This window comes from Planococcus citri, chromosome 1 (genome assembly GCF_950023065.1).
Source record: "Planococcus citri chromosome 1, ihPlaCitr1.1, whole genome shotgun sequence".
Classification (NCBI taxonomy): domain Eukaryota; kingdom Metazoa; phylum Arthropoda; class Insecta; order Hemiptera; family Pseudococcidae; genus Planococcus; species Planococcus citri.
The window spans coordinates 41,222,079-41,240,320 of NC_088677.1; positions in this window are offsets into that span (position 1 = coordinate 41,222,079).

An 18,242-nucleotide genomic window follows, 5' to 3' on the forward strand; every position below is an offset into this window, starting at 1 on the left:
TGGATTTTTAACCTAAAGATCAACAATACGCTCCACTGATTGCTGGTAGGTTAGTGCTGAAACGGTTTTAGGTACATACATTATTTAAGTAGCATAGGTAATGTAATGAAAAAAACTTATTGAAATGCGGAACTAGGGTAAAAAAATTTAATGAAGTTTGAAAAAATTTAAGTTCTTGATTTCTAGCACTACTCGTACTATCAGGTTAGTTCCCTTTAAACAGCTGCAAACTACTGCATTTCGTTGTAAGTAAAAAAAAAATGGATCTTGATTAAACGTATTGTTTGCGTTGTGTTCATGTTGATAGGAAGATAATTTATTTTCAGATTTTATTCATAATAATTCTATTTTAGTCATTCTATTATTGTTTAAAAATGAATCATGAATAGTGTTTAGGCTAATCTCTGCTACATTTAGAAACATTTTTTTAGTTCTATGCACGTCGTACGTCTATGTACCTATTTCGTTTCTAGAATCAAGATGATAAAAGAAAAAGGAAAACCGCAATCGCTCGAACTACTTATACATACTTAGTTGTTTGTTGTGGTAGCCAACCTAACCAACCTACAAAATAATATGTTCTTACATCCACCAATATTGCAAGTGAGTAGCCAAAACTGGTTAGGGAAATATTGACGCCAGGTACAGGGACGAAGTAGGCGGCGAAGACTTTATGGTCACAGAGATAAAAGCCGAAGGTTAGGTTCAAGATCGTAAAAAGTACAATTCTCCGTAAATAGGTAGGAAATAAGAATTGGGAAAAAACTTGTTATACTGTATCACCCCTTCCTGCATGACGAAAAATACTAAAAGACCTCTCGAATCGCAGTCTGAGATAAGAAATGCTTTTTACGTTAGTGAAGGGAAGGTAACACGACAATCATGCAGGCAAAAGGTAGGGTATAAGTAAATTCTATGTAGGTACTCAGCACACAGGTTGAATGAACTTTATCGTATTTTATACTCAAGGTTCAGGATCTGTTTGACTTATTTGCTATCGCGCTAAGCCACTATAGTAACGTTCAATGTTTATTCCTTTCTTTGGCTAGGTTTTATTTTTCCTGCACGTGAACCTATTTCTAATGTAACTTTGGTGGATAGAGATGCGGAGGTTGATTGAACGCATTACCATGAATACATTTCAAAGGAAAATAAATCTCGTTCAATTTGGTCACTTTTTGAAATGAGGAGTGTTGACTGTCTTGAATAAGTGTACTTATTAGAACTTACTTAGGTTAGATCAGTTTAAATGACTAATTCCACTACTAGAATGTTATGTCTGGATTTTACAAAATCACAGTTTGATAGTATGTAGGTAAGTACATATTTTTGTTTGCTGTTGATCTACTTTCTGCTTCATCATCTCTTCATTTCAGGAATATTTATCCTTTCTTCTATATTCGTGAGATTTGATATTAATCTTGCCAGCGTTGATTATGATACTCGTATAGGTACGTAGTACGTACATAGGTATATTGGTTGGTTTTAAAGAATTGAAATTAAGTTATCAAATGATACAATTTTATATTTTCCAGCATACCTACATATGTAATGGGCGGATAATTCGTATTCAGTAAATTTCGCCTACCAATTCAGTGTTATGCAATCCTGCATTTTGCAAGTTAATAAATTTGCACAACATTTTGCCGTAAAAACGAACGTGAGAGGTTCCGCACCTATGTAGGTACATGTAAATTGCATACGGTACATGAACCGTACGAATGTAAATCTTGAATACACGATTAATCAAAGCGTGATTAATTTCACAAATAGGTAGTGTAATAAAAATAGGCTAATATTTATATGAAAAAAAATAAAAAAATAAAAAATGAAAGCATTGTTGAAATGAAATAATTGAAAATTTTTTGTTACTTGGCAAGATATAAAAACATTGATGCCTCTACTTTACTAACATTAAGTAGGTACCTCTACCTACCTACTACCTATTTTTAGTTGAAACGGAGATAATGGTTTCGTTGCTATTAAATTCAAAATCACGAATAAAACTCAAGCAGAAATCTGAGGAACGCTTACTCACAATTAGTACCTTCAACAAGTTCTTTCATATACATACCTACCTACACAATAATAATAAAAAAAAAACAATCAAAAATATAAACGCTTCATTTATTGAAAAAGAAACGTTTTAAGAACTTGTCGTAGATATGTGACTGTTTCAATAATTACAAGTTTACAAAATCATCACCGTCTCAACTTCTTAAAAAAGTTGGTATTTGTATTTTCAATGCATGGGTATTTTTATTTTATTTGATCATGTTTGCCATCGTTTTTGAAAACAAAAAGCTAACGAGACAGGTATAAGCACTTGACTTTCTTAACAATACAAATCTATTGGAGGTTCATTGCGCTAAAATGAGAAAGATCGAGGGCTAACGTGTAGTTTAAGAAATGAACTTTTGGTAATTTTGAAACACCCTATGTTTTGAGAATGCATTACACGTGTCCCCGTTCTTCATGATACAGGTTTCGATATGAGTCTGAGACTGCGAGCCTGTAGCGGTCTGGCGAATACATACGAATAATACCAGGCTCTGGTGCAGTAGGAGGGGAAGGAAGCTAAATGCAGACATGTAGTATACGCATACGCCATTTTGGTTCGACACAACGGATGTAAACAACATCAGAGCGTATGTATGTATACAATCTTACGAGTAAAAAATGCAATTTTTTCGATTGTTCGCGGGTTCAGGTGAATTTTTAAGTAGTTTCAAGCTAAAGACAATGAAATTTCCTATCGATTGATGTTAAATTTTTGTTATTTCGCGAAAAATTGACGATTTTATGAATACTTCTATTACCCGATTTTTTCATACTATATGTGTCAATTTTAAACTAAAAATACTCAAAATCTTCAGTGAACACACAGGTATTTTAATGTATCAAAATGTTCGTAATTTCATCGTCTTTAAAATGGGCGTTTATCGAAAGCTCTACATGCAACCGTTCAAAAGTTGTAGAAGTTTAAAGTTGCGAAAACAATGCAAAAACCAACCGCGGATGGTAAGTATTGAACTTTGAACTAGAATTACTCAAAATTTTCAACGAACACATAGGTATATTAATACAGCAAAACGTTCGTTATTTTATCCTTTTTTAAATGGGTCTTTACCGAAAGCTCTACCTTCTACCGTTCAAAAATTCTTGAAGATCAAAGTTGCGGAAAATGTTCTACAATCAACACTAAGTGACTGATAACAGTGATAACACAATTTGAACACTTTCCGCAACTTTGATCTTCAAGAATTTTTGAACGGTAGAAGGTAGAGCTTTCGGTAAAGACCCATTTAAAAAAGGATAAAATAACGAACGTTTTGCTGTATTAATATACCTATGTGTTCGTTGAAAATTTTGAGTAATTCTAGTTCAAAGTTCAATACTTACCATCCGCGGTTGGTTTTTGCATTGTTTTCGCAACTTTAAACTTCTACAACTTTTGAACGGTTGCATGTAGAGCTTTCGATAAACGCCCATTTTAAAGACGATGAAATTACGAACATTTTGATACATTAAAATACCTGTGTGTTCACTGAAGATTTTGAGTATTTTTAGTTTAAAATTGACACATATAGTATGAAAAAATCGGGTAATAGAAGTATTCATAAAATCGTCAATTTTTCGCGAAATAACAAAAATTTAACATCAATCGATAGGAAATTTCATTGTCTTTAGCTTGAAACTACTTAAAAATTCACCTGAACCCGCGAACAATCGAAAAAATTGCATTTTTTACTCGTAAGATTGTATACATACATACGCTTTGATGTTGTTTACATCCGTTGTGTCGAACCAAAATGGCGTATGCGTATACTTCCCTAATCTAGAACTTTACAGACATGTTGGACAACCCTTCCTAGCCATAGGACAAATGCCAAGGTCAAGACTGGATGAAATCGAACCGTGCCCCAGACGATGCGCTGCCACAAAACGCATGCATAGCATATCTCTTTGAATGAACAAAAACATATGGTAGCGATATCGTATTCGTGTGATATAAATTTAAAAAATCAATGTAGTTAACGAAGCATATCTGAGATTTGTTATTCTATTGTACACCGATTAGTAGCTGACTAGCTGTTTTAGCGTTGTAATTGCTGCTGTTTTTCTCTTTATTCTTGAAATTACCAAAACAGCAGCAATGGCAGTCTCTTCAAGAACACGATGGTGAAATGACCGTTCAAATGGGTAGGTATAATAATTCCGACAGCACATAACTGCGCGCTCAGAAATATCAAGTTTCGAGCATCCCACAAGCCACCCCTCCTCAACAATTTTTATGATAAAAATACAAGTGAGGTTGACGGATAGGTGAAGTACTTTTGAGAGGATTATTCATTAACAATAATGTCCTATTTTACCTTTGTGAAATGTGAACTTCGCTAGGTAGATATAGATATAGGCAGTTCCGCATTTTTGAAATGAATCAATCGTTATAGTTTAATAGGTAAATTTTTCCCACTAAAAAGAAAATTTCAATACCCTGCATATAATGTGTGCAACAAGATATCTGTTTGATGAACGTCAATTATAGGTAGGTGAAGTATTCACATCATTTGCGCACAGCGTAGATAATGTAATGTGTATAGGTAAATACTCGCACATACCTACATAACAAACATACGTTTTCAATAAGATCGGTGAAAAAAATCAGCAAGAAATCAAAAATCGTTAATCATAACTCATAAGTATTACAGTCTCACGATCAGCGAGAGTCTTCTGTATTCATATACAGAAAAGAAATAGGCCTATGATTGAACGAATCGCGTTAAAAATATGAACATGAAAATCCAAAGATGATAATACAATATTTAGGTACCTAAGAATAAAATAACGCAATAAATAGGTATATAAGACGATACAACAAGGAAGCAGACAGCCAGACACCTGTTAAATGCAAACTCAATCCTTTTGAATGAAACGGAATTTTTTCCCACACCTCTATAACTAAGCATTGAGACGACACGATCCTTCAAGCCTGCAATGCCAATCGTAAGAAACGTTGCCTGCTGTTACTCTTGAATTTAGTTATACGCACCTGATGATGATGATGATGATGATGATAATGATGATGAATGCATGTTTTGAAAGACTTGCCATAATAATAAAAAAGCTAAACCCGTTAGATCAAGTGCCTACCAATTAAATTGTTTGGCAAGAGATGCACATGTTACATGACAATAAAATATTCTTCAAATTGACATTGACTACAGTTTGCATTAATGCGAAATAGAGAAGACTAAAAATAAGTATAGATTGGTACCTACCTACCTACCTACATAATCAATAGAATTTTTCCAAAATCCCATCAATAGGTACCTATACCTACTATATTCATTAAAAAAAATTCCCAATTCAATGTCTACGTATCAAGAAAACAACTGCATACCATCGTTTCAAGAATTGAATCCCTCAAAATCCTAAATTATCCGTAGATGCAAAATTATATAGGAACGTCTAGACTTCTGAAATCGGATGAAAAATCCACACTTGCTGACTTAGAAATGGTGATGACTGATGTTCATTTTTCAATTTTTATAAATTTCTGTGGGTTCAAAAAAACTGAAAAGCCAATCATGACAAATCTTCTGAATGAAAAATATATAGATATCCATCAAATTACAAAATTCAGGTTTATTACAAGTAAGTAAGGTATCTACAATCCAATCATTATTCACTGAACCATTCTGAGTTCATTTCAAGTTGTTTCGCAATGTCTCGCAAGATTTTCATTTACTCCCCTGCAGTAAAATCCGTAGGTGTTAAATGAAATGACTATACCTATTTTTGCCCGTATCATGAGAACATACGTAGTTACCTACCTACGTACTTACGTAGGTATTTAGTACCAGACCCCACTACCTATATCTGCGTTTTAACACACATTTCATTCTACGAGCGAGGCCAGACAAACAAACCCCCCCTCCACTCTAAAGGCTATTCGGGTTAGTCTTTTAAAACCATTATCATCCCTTAGCAATTCTGATCTTTTTCTATGATCTTACAGGCGATGAACCTGTTTCTTTAAACTAATAAATACGTCTGCGAATAAAACCAGTTTCGGATCGGTGTTATTTTTTGGTTACATACAGCAGAATGAAAGGGCGTCTTTAACAGCATTGCGTAATAATAAATCAACATTTCGTTGATTTTACTGATTTAAAGGCGTGTGTAACTGAATATGAATGTTTATTTTTTATACCTACGTAGGTACTAGGTAGGTATATTTATTTATATTATGATTTTTTTCAAACGCATAATTCTTAAGCGGATTTAAAATATGAATAAAGAAATTACAGCAGTACCTACTTACCATGCAATGTTCATTTTTAAAGGCGGAAAACTTAATTTTGCGATTAAACATGAATTTATCGAAACGGTGGTGATGAATTGCTTGGATTTTTGTCGTGTAAGCCACCAACTTTTGGATGCGTGGGAAAATATCGTATCGTAGGTGAGTAATAATTTATCATTATCAGCAAAAGTTCATACTTAGGTGCCTGGTTGGTTCATATACCTAGTACCTCTACCTACCTATGTACTTACTAATTATCATCACTCGATCAATATTCACCAGAAGTTAGATAAGTAAAATGTGTCAGATTTTGATTCAACCATCACAATCAGATGACTTGAAAAAAATTACGTACAGGTTCAATACGAGTAATTGTTTGTGTCTCGAATCGGATGGGTAAATGTCAATACGTAGGTTGGGGAGAGGAAGGCAAGTTGGCGAAGTAGGCAAGATGACGAATCGCATATTTCTTCTAATATTACGGATATGTAGATTACGGGACTAAACTTTTTCATTTATGTGTCCCAAGGTGTGTCTGTGTACTATGTATACTAACCTTTGTAAACTCCCGCTAAAACCTTATAAAATTTAAAAAAGCCCGAAAATAACGTGAAAAACGTGAAAATCGTGAAAATCGTCGTGAATATCAATAATTTGCACTTTTTTAAAGAAAGTGAATTTGAAGTCACAAAATGTAAATAAAATTTGTAAGTTATACTTTTCAACGTTACGTGTACCCACAGCAACATTCCCGAACATGATGTGACCGTTGCGAGGGTATTTCAATAAAAACCAAGGGTCTGAGAATTTTTTGAAAAAACAAAATTGATGTAGGCAAGATGGCGAATTTTAAATTAATGTGAATCTTGTTTAATTTTTACACATATGCGTAGATGGTTTGAAGTTATATTCTGGCTGGGATATTCATTTTAGGGCGTGTGTTTATGACTTGTGTCGCTAAATTTTCATGTTAGATAAAAAATTATATATTTTTCAGAAGGCAAGTTATTATATGAGTTGATTTTATGGGTATGGCAGATATGTGGAGTGAACTTTTGGCTTCAAAAATATCCATTCAGCTAGTCAAAAAAATTAAAAATTTTTGAGATAAAAATTTCGTAAAAAAAAATGTTTTTGCCAGTCAAGGCAAGATAGCAAATTTGATTTGAGCGCCAAAATTTGAATTTTATTCTATACGTCAAGCTATCAACATATACCCACAAATAAATCAACTTTCCATGAGACGCTAAGGCTAAGGGTCGCCAACTTGCAATGGTTTTTTTTCTCGGAATAAAATTTGAGTGGGACTAAAATGTACTATCAAGAAAAAATTAAAATCCATTATTCTTTAACAAATTTCAGAATTATTGTGTTCTGAAAGAGTACCTATAACTATGATTCCGCCATTAATGTACATATGAAAAGTATTATTTTAAAAACATGCTTCGAAATAACCGACCAATAAAATTCAAGAAGAAGCTGTCAGCCAATGAAACTCGAAGAACAAAGAGAAAAGAGAGATTGCGAATATTACAACGCGTATAATTACCTATTCGAACCAGATGTGTAAAAAAATAAACCTGTTTGATGTACCTTAACTAATAGGTTGTAAAAATGTTGGATGTGTACTTTGCAGTTAATAATTCTATATATTTTTTAAATAAATTTTATCACACTAAAAACCAACATACATTTTTATTAGATTATTCCTAATTACATCCAAAGTCTCACAATAAAAACAAAAACAAAAAACGATTTTATAAGTATTTAATTTTAGCTTACGAGCCGTAGGTATAGGTATCTATTTCCTTCTTCAAAGACGCTTTCCTCATCAACAATTCAAATTTTCTTTAGTAGGTGAAATTCGCATACCATTGTCCATTGGGGTACCATGAGTTCTTTCCCTCCAAGCCACGGGCTTTTTTAAAAATACGTATCTGTTCGATGTTCATATACAGGGGTCGGCATAAGTTAGTATTCCGATTTGCACGAACGAAAATTTTTTCAAATGAAAATTAATTTTTTTTCTAATATTGACATAGCGGGGGAAAAAAGTATTATTACCAAAGTGTTGGTGGGACTTCCACGAACACAACGCACTACCTACAAGACCTTCTATCTACTCATTACACACAACAGGGTGTTAAAAAGAACGCATCAGTTTTCGAATAGGAATACTAACTTATGCCGACCCCTGTATTGTATAGCTACTATCTACAATAAGAAATATGTAGTTCTGTTTTTTTTTTTTTTTATTTTATTTTTTATTATGTACCTACAGAAAATGAGTTTAAAAAGTACTGATTTGTTATAATTTAAAAGTATTTTCGGTAAGTATACCTTTCCAGAAATAGGTTCGAGTATATAAACAATAAGAAAAAATACACATCTGCAGGCCTAGGGTCCAAAACTTCAGGGGTCTGGAAGAAACCACCCATCCGCGTCTCTAGTAAAGATAGGCTGTGAAGAGTAGAAATATGAAGGATTACAGTTTGGAAATTATACAGGTACCTAAAAAAGTAAGTACATATTTATACTTACAAATGTAAGTATTATGTACCTATTACAGAAAAATGAGCGACTCTAAGCTGCATGAAGATGTAGTCGCCATCTTGCATATGCGTTGTGATACATGCAAATGAGATGAAAGGGTGGAGTTATTAAGAAGCTGCACTCCACTGGTGTCTCTAAGCAGTGGAGCCTAAAATAATTTGCCTGGTAAACAATTCCAGATTTGTGAAATTTTCACTGAATTTTTACTAGAATGCTCATCAAACGAGCCAAAATAATAAGCATATTTCGTAGCAGAACGAATGATTTCCGAGTTATTGGATTCTTTTGTGGAATAAACGGAGGAAAATCAAGTAAGTACATAGCATTGACTTATGCTCTGTGTGAGATATGGCTGCTAAACAGAAAAACGTTTATCAAAACAAAAATGCATTTCGAGTATCAAATGTGACTCTAGCAAACTAATAAACCACCCGTCACGTCACCCTGCATTAAGAACATCCAGTTCACAATTACAACAATTTTCAAAATTGGACAGCACTGTTATATGTACACAGCGACACATTCAAGGGCATTAAGGGCAACGACCCAAAGATGTTGCGTAGTTTTTTGTGTACCTACCACCACCTACCTACCCGTACCCACGATCACAAGATGCTTCGATTCTGTGCATCTTCAGATTTTGACGGAACTGTGAATAGGTCGAGGAAGAGGGAAGATGCAGTTGTTGCAGGCGACCTCGGTCAAAACGAATTCAATTCGGCGTGTTATGCGCGGTCTAGCTGTTTTTACCCCTTTCTCCGCATTCCAGCTCGAAAATCCTCCGTAGCCTTGGCGGCAGATACTTGTTTTTTACATACACGTACTCCTTCGCCCGCGATGCATCGTTTCTTTTTTGTTCAGCTTGGGCTAGGCCTGTATTTTGTGTTTGTAATGGTACAGATGGTATCATTAAAGTGTATTTTTTTTATGTAACTAACCCTTTTACACTCTTCTTTTCTTCTATAAAGTTGGATAGGATGCATTTTTGTGTTGTATGAATTAGAATTATGCTCGCTGTGTTGGAGAAATGAGTTTGTTGGACATAGTGTATTGTGTGCTATAAAAACGAGCGCATTTGAGCTGCTGCGTAATTGCGCCAGAGATATCGTGAATTACGCCGAGTGTTTGAAAAAGCATACCAGCATGTTGCGCCGAGTCAAAAAATAAGTATAATATCCAGAATTTCAGCAAGTAGTAAAAAAATTATGCGGTTGGGGAATTGCGCCAACCAAAAAAACAAATCTTCCCATTTCACTTGCTCAGACTATTTCAGTCCAATAATATAGATCGTCAATATAATAAAATTCCAAACTTATGGTATAGGCAAGGGCATAGCCGGGTAAGAAGGGCTCATCCCATAACCTTTTTAACAGGGATGAAATTGGAATTTCCGTTGAAAATTTCTATCTTTGGCGGATTTCAACCAAATTTTTTTTCAACATGCAGGAATGCCAGACACCACCAAGGGTCATTCATTGAAATTTTTTAAAATTTGAACGGAAGAATCGACCTAGAAAATTGGAAATTTTTAGTTTTTTAATGGATCTTTTGGTATATTATTCTCTTCAGAGGTATAATCACAAAAAAAAAAACATAAATATTTTGTATCGCTCCCACTGTGCAACATATGTTTTTTTATAAACTTTTTAGAGTTATAGTTATGTGGAAGATCTCCAAAAATGCAAAAAAATGTTTTTTTCACGATTTTTTTTCAGCCCAAAGCGGTCAGTTTTCGTCGAAAATTATCTGTCTTGCAATATAATACATATCACGAAAGACATCAAACTGCGCAAAGTACGATCTGAACTTGAACCATGTCATTTTTTTTCATGTTTTATAATTTTTCTATTTTGGGAACACCTGACATGACACCCTTACTAGGTGACCAGTCCGGCTAACATTCATCAACTATACGTACTTCATCAATTGAATCGGTGGATGCAGAAAGGGACCAAGTCACATTTTTGGAAATTTTTTTTTTTCACGGATATAGTTTCAAAGTACGGCGGATCGACTGGGGATGTCAGATTTCCGCAAAACTGCCGGGAAAATAGTACTCGTATTTGGGCGCAGAAAAAGGGCGGATCCGCATTTATGACTTTTTTGTAAAATTTTTTAAATTCCTTGAAAAATAACTAACATTTTTGAGAAGACCATTTTTTGAAATTTAAGTTAATCTCTGAACTGAAAAATGATGAAAAAATTAACAACTTCGGCAAAAAGTCTTAGAACTCAAGGGGTTTTTGGTCAATTTAAACGAGATAGCAGTCTAAATGATGTACTTCGATGTAATAGAATCAAGCCCCATTCGTGTCCGAGCAATTTCAAAAGAAATTTTGTCGATTGGGTGCAGAAAGGGTCCAAGTCCCATTTGTTTAGGCAGCAACAGCGCCGGCGCACGTAAATATTTTTTTTCTAAACAGTGCTAAAAATTGTGTCTTGGGGTACTCTTTCAATGACCTTACGCATGTTTACCAGAAATTTTTGATTTTCAAATAAATCAGTTTTTTGTTATTCCTGAAAAGTGCGAAAATGGACTTAGCCCCTTTCTGCACCTACCGATTCAATTCAGATAGCTTATACGACCGAACGATTCATTTATACCTTGTTAATTTTCCATTTTTTCAACTCGGCGCAATTCACAGTGTAGACATTTTTCTAATCGACGCATTAGGTACTTTTTTGAACACACGTGGAGCCGGGGCAATTCCAGTATACGATTGCGTCTATTTGGCGGAAATGGCAGGGTTCCCGCGCATTTGCTTCAAGTTGTAGCGCAGACTTCCTTCCTCCCCCTAAAAAAAAATTATTGCAATTCGAAAAAGAAATTCTATTTTGTATAACAAATATACTTATTAGTATTTCTTTCTGTGTCTTCGTAACTTCAATTTCAAATAATTTATCGAGACTATCGAAATGTTCTACAGATTTTAGATTGAGTTTTTAATTGCTACCTACATCAAAATTCTTGTGATAATTTCAGACCTTTGGGGTACCTTTTCTGATTTCTAGTAAATTTTTCTATGGTAGAACTAAGCATGGAAAAATTTTCAAGCCCGCATCCGGCTTAGTCCCCTCCCCCCCACACACACACAACAGTGGTCAAGAATACCACAGGGTTAAGTAGGTACCTTCACTACAAAACAATAAACTTTTTTAAAAATATAATTTCTCAACCGACAAAACGTAACGTAACGTAATAAAATATCTATTTTTAAAAAACAAGCGAAAGGAGATATTAGGGATTTTACTTTTTACATCTAAATTCAAAGAACCGCGATGTAAAAAAAATCACGTTCTTTGGCTAAAATGAACCCTATCGCATTGTTGGCGACACGATGATGGGTTCAAACGTGATCATTATTCAATCCTTTCGTCGTTTCAAGGTTAACCCTTTTCCAAAAAAAGAAAAAAAAGGTTTTACGCTAAATTAACAGCGGTGCATACGAGTTTCTTACTTGAATTTTATCACTTGTCATGTGTGAACGAAAAAAATAAATGCAGTTGGGAAACGCATCTAAAAATAACCTTTTCTTCGAATAACGGCAGAATTTGTTTATAAAACTTTTTTCGTTAAACGATGTATCGTAGATAATAAAATTCTTAATCAGTTACCGCCACCGAAAGGAGTTTGATTTTTATTTGTTCGAAATGAAGAACTGGGGAAAAAAGGGACGAGCCTATCTCTATACGATGGTGTAAGTAAGTGTTTTGTTGGAGCTATAAAACATTTTGTTATGTACAAATATATTAACCCTTTACCCTTTTTACTTTTTTTCTGATAAAAACATGCTATTTGAAAGGGTTTTTGGTTTTTGCACGAGTTTGAAATTGAATGAAAAACAGAACGACGGTACCCATTTGTATTAATAACAAAGGTTCGACGATTTGTCTTTGATTACCTATGCATTTGGATCGATTCTTCCATGTGAAAAAATTATTCTGTGCTGAGTAGGTGCCAAAATGATGAAGTCTTCGATCGATATATCTGTGAACTATGTCTGTGTGAACGAGTAAAAATAAGCTTATACAGAAATTGTAATTCAGCGAGATAAAGAAATCAGAGGAAATAATTATACTCGTAAGAATAAGTATATAATCATATCACTCGGATATGATCATTTGGAAGATATGATGACCTAGAAAATGAGCAAATGTGCAGTGAAAAAGGGTAAAAGATAAGTACCTAACCCATAGACGCAAATGCTATATTTGTATTTGAGCAGAGAAAGGCTGTTGTAAACATATTTGATGATAAAGGGTTAGGTTGCGTCATCACGCAGTTCTTAAAACCGGCTGCATCTCTCCTACATCGCGTTTTCTTCGTATCCTACAGGGTGTGAAGAAAATTCGTTTCCATTTCGAAATAAATACAATTTGTTAGCCCATAGAAGAGGTAGGGCTAGTAGGTGCATCACAGTTCCTTCCTACTTACCTAATGAAATTTCTAAATTTCTAAATTTATTTTTTGGCGCAGGGGGCGTGAATATCAGAAGAAATAAATTTCCAAACATCGGGCTTGAAAATAGAGAAGAGAATATAGTACCCAAATCACATAATACAACCTATGGAAATTTTTTTACATGTTTGCATTTACTTCTTTGGGTAGTAGGTTGCCATTATATTGGTACTAACAATACGTAGCCCTACTTAATTACAAAAAGCATGTTTTCCTCAACAATTTTGTAAGAAAGAGACAAGGGTTTGCTTTCTTATACGAAAGAAAAATTTCAACTATATCTAATAATTTTACACGAAAAAATATTTATATTCTCGCGTCATGATTACAAACTATAGGTACCTACCTATTGCTTACTTCAACGTTAAGAATTTAATTTAATTACCTACCTCAATAATCCCAGGGATCTATTAATAATTTAAAAAAAAAAAAACAAAAATCAAAAACGGTTATCTACTTTTATAAACACTCTGTATTTTTATAGTCGACACAGCAGGTTCATGCATTAACATCAACATCAACCCTGCGCCTCCTTGCAGCGTAAAAAATAATCACCCAAAGGGTTAACTTCGCTAGTTTCTGTTTCTTGCCTGCAGTCTACATATCAGCCCAGAACAAAAAAACACCGATCTTTCGTAAATTTTAATAGTCTTCAGATATGTGTATTCCACCCATCATCTCACATGTACTTACATACTTAAATATACAGATGTATTAGGTTCGGCTTCACTAATTTCCTTTTTCACATTTTCACTGTATGTATAGTATCGTATCGAGTATACTGCTGCTCTTTAACCCTTTATTCGTGTTCCTGTTATGTATAAATTAATGCCTCGCCTTTTTTCTGAGCCTTCTCAAGTTCGCAGCATTTCTCCCACGTTCTGCTTTTGCATCGAAGTTTTCTACGCACAGAGATTTATGAAAATTTCTCATGGTACTTTCTTTCCTCAGGTACTGATAATATTAGATCTAGACCTTTTAATTCAGCTATGCTGGTATAGTTACCTAGTTTTTTGTTTGCACACTGGAATAGGTTAAGGGGGAAGGGATCTGGGTGATATTGTTCTTCAGCATGTGGATGAATGGCAAGGGTTTACCCAAGGTCGAAGATATAAAAATTTTGGTACCCGTGAAAGGTGGTTATCGAATACATATATGTAGGTAGGATACCAATTTTCCCAAAGGAAAACTGTCCTTACCGCTATGCCTATTTATATGTACCTAGTACCTACATACATTTATTTACCATTCCTATACTTGTCACTTTCAAATAATGGGACGATTTGAAGAATATCCACGAAGCTTTCCGTAAGTTACGTACTCATTAGTCATTACATTTGGATGCATGGATATATAGAAATTAAACGCAGATATAACGGAGAGAATGTCTCTCAGGAGTCTCAGGTCATCGTCATCTTACAGATGGTTTAATTAGGTTCCTATCCAAACATGAAGGTGCAAAGAAAAAGGCAAAAAAATCTACCTACATGTATGAAACGACGATAAATTCTTCAGAAGATTTATAATTTACCAAAGGTATTCTATTGGTATAAATTCCAGATGGTTATAATACGTGTCAAAAATTCACGAACTGTTATATTGTTACTCGTATTATTTTTTGAAATACCGTACCATAAAGGCCTATTGTTGGACATTTCACTCGATGATTTTACAAACCCTCGAGATTTTATCAGATTGCATCAAATTAGTTGTAGGTACATTTTATACGCGTAATGTCCTTGTACAATTCGTCTGCGTGAAACTATGTATTACCGTGTAAGCTAAACGTATAGGTATCCCGTTATTTAGGAATCTTTTTACTTAGTACCGTTACTTTTTTTTCTCAATCATTAAAAAACGCTGATTTTGACGTCTCGCTATGCAACCCTTCCTCGGGGTTTCTTTACATAATATACTCGCTCATATTTATTGGCATGTTCACAATGTACCGAACCCACCTCTACTTTGTTCAATATTATCTTTCATGTGAACCCTTTTTTGGTGTTTTTTTTTCTTTCTTATGCACGCCAAGCACCTGCTACAGTCACCTTGTATTTTTTGTTAGCGAGTTGCATTCACGAAAAAAGGAGGAAATCGCCGGTGTACTGAATCACTTGATTTTAAATATATCAACAGGTACACTGAGCTGTGTCTACCTTTCGTTCGTTTTTTATAGGTAGGGTAGAAATTATTATTAGTACCAAACTTTTTTCATCGATGATGTTTTTTATATTCATACCTACCCATTTGCTTATACATACTCGTATATGAATAAATTATATATCTATTTTTGAGAAAGTTCTTTTTCGCGCGACGCTGTAGGTTAATGGTAGACATATTACTTGTGAGGCAGGTCGAAGAAGGTATCTTACCTAGCTACCTAATACCTGTGTAAAGTTGATTTTATAAGTAGACTACCCATATTTTTTAATTATTCAAATTTGCAATTGATCTTCTTACACGCAAACAAGTTTTTCTCTAAGGGAAGCAAAATGTACCTATCTATTAAGGTATATATACATTTTTTATTTTTGTGAGTGTTTCGGGAGGCGTCAGTGTAAAGAAAAAAATACATATTAACACACAAAAAAAGAAAAAAAAACAGAAAGTGATCATTTTAAAAATTGTAATACACCTAGGTTTGAATTGCTTTGGAAGGGAGAATATTTCATTGTTTGACTGCAATTTTAAGAAATTATTCATACTTACTACGTAGGTATTTCAATCGTCGACGACTCAATAAATGCAATATTTTCAACATTTTATTGCAATTTGTAGGGTACTTACTTTTACGGCATTTCAGTCAATTTTTATTATTTTTTAAAACCACATTTACCACATTTTTATCATTTTATGACCTTTACGATCACAATTATCAAGCGAAATTTTATGTTTTCAAAAACAATGGTACTTACTTATAAGTTTTCTAAGAAAAGGTATATCCAAGTATACGAGTAAATACTGGGTGAAATTTTTGCGATGTTGGGCAATAATTTTAAAGAAATATATTTTATATTTCAAATTCATAATGTTCATAGACAAATTAATGGTTTTTTTTTTTTTTTTTTTTCACGAGTACCTATATGTGTAAGTAAGTATCTAGGTAGATAAGTATAAGTATTCATTCGTGATCATACTGATTATATTCTCGATTCTTTCTTTGTTGATGTGCGCAAATACGACAATTTCAAATGCGAATAAAATATGATAATGAATCTAAATTTTGTTCATATTATTCCTTTCATGAATGATTTCTCGAGTAAACGAACTAAAGTTGAAAGTACGATCAATTCTATCGACAAGAATTTTTCGCGAAAACTAAACACGAATGTTGACACAGATACAATAATTCGAGTTCAATGAAATTACGATTAACTTCGATAGAAATTTTATGTACAAATACATAGAAATTAGTTATCATTTTTGTTTGTGATTAAATTGAGACGAATGAATTCCTACCTAATACTCGCTGAAGAATTGCACACGTCTTCGCTTCAAATCAAGTTGTGATATTGAACTAGGTACTCATAATTGAGTTTAAGTTATTACGAAATTACCTATTAAACCGTGATAAATGAAATAAAATTTCGGGTCATTAGGCTGTAAAGGTTCATGTTTTATGATCTGCGATACCTACCTACCCATAGGCTTTATAAGCTGTGTACGTGTATAGGTTATCAATAAGGATTTTTCATGCATGTATGCTATCTATCTACATACATAACTATGTAGTGAAAATCACATATAGGGCCACATATACCTAGGTTATATCGCATTCGGCGCAATAATTTTATCAAAGGTTCGGAGTACGAAAATGTAACGCACTCAGTCCGGGTAAATAACCGGAAAATATTATCTTGTTTTTCCATTAGGTATAAGTACATACATTGAAGTGATGGTGAACATTATAGTCCACCTACGTCATCTCAAGACGTGATATCATTATCGCGATTCAAATAAAAGTAAACGCGATTATTTAGTATATTTATTCGGAAATTTTACTCAGTTTTAAATTAAATGTTAATTATAATGATTTATACAGCTGAGAAGAGTTTGAAGTTGGACGAAAGCTGCAAGTGCCACAAGTGGCAATGATCTGAAGAAAATTGTTAGAAATTTGATAACTTTTGATATTTTTTGATGATAGACCTGATATTTGGCAGATTTTCAGAAATCAGAATTTTTTGCATCGCAAAAATAGAGCGATTATTTTTATTTTTATTTCCTATTAAATGGGTAGTAGGTATAAGTAAATACCTAATTAATTTCCTTAAAAAAGTGAATTGATTAAATTTTCGCCGCTCTAAAATTATTCAAATTCTCGTTCAGTTATTTTATAAATGATGACCAGTGGAATGTCCTTGAAAAACAATTTTCACAATTTTCACCAAGACCAATAGCGAACGTACCTATATTTGTACATACAGAAGGGGAGTGTTCAGTTGATCAAAGTGTTTGCGATTCAAAATGGCGAGAAAATAAATTTGCGTAAGAATAAAACACGTCGTCGTCATCTTGGCAAAATAAAAAATTTATTGCGCAGATCAGTGTTTGCAATAAACACCTTATTCGCTCCGCCTTCGACGATAAACTCTTTCATACCCTCCTTTTATTTCTTTATGGCTTGCTATTCGCAGAAAATTCATTTTTTAATTACAAGTAAAGAGAATCACGGTTCTCATTTGTTGTGGTCGGACTGGTCGAATACAATGTGAGTAAGTAACCAAATGTATAGAAATTCCGCAAGTTGACGTCTTTAAAATTTTACGATAAAAAGGATTCTATCGGGATTTGGAATAAAAATGTCAATATTTAGAAATTCGATCTGCATAATATGGCTTTTTGGAACTGAAAACTCAGCTTAAAATTCCTCCCCTAGGTCACTAGTATCTATCTACTGAACTTCACAGGTACTTAATT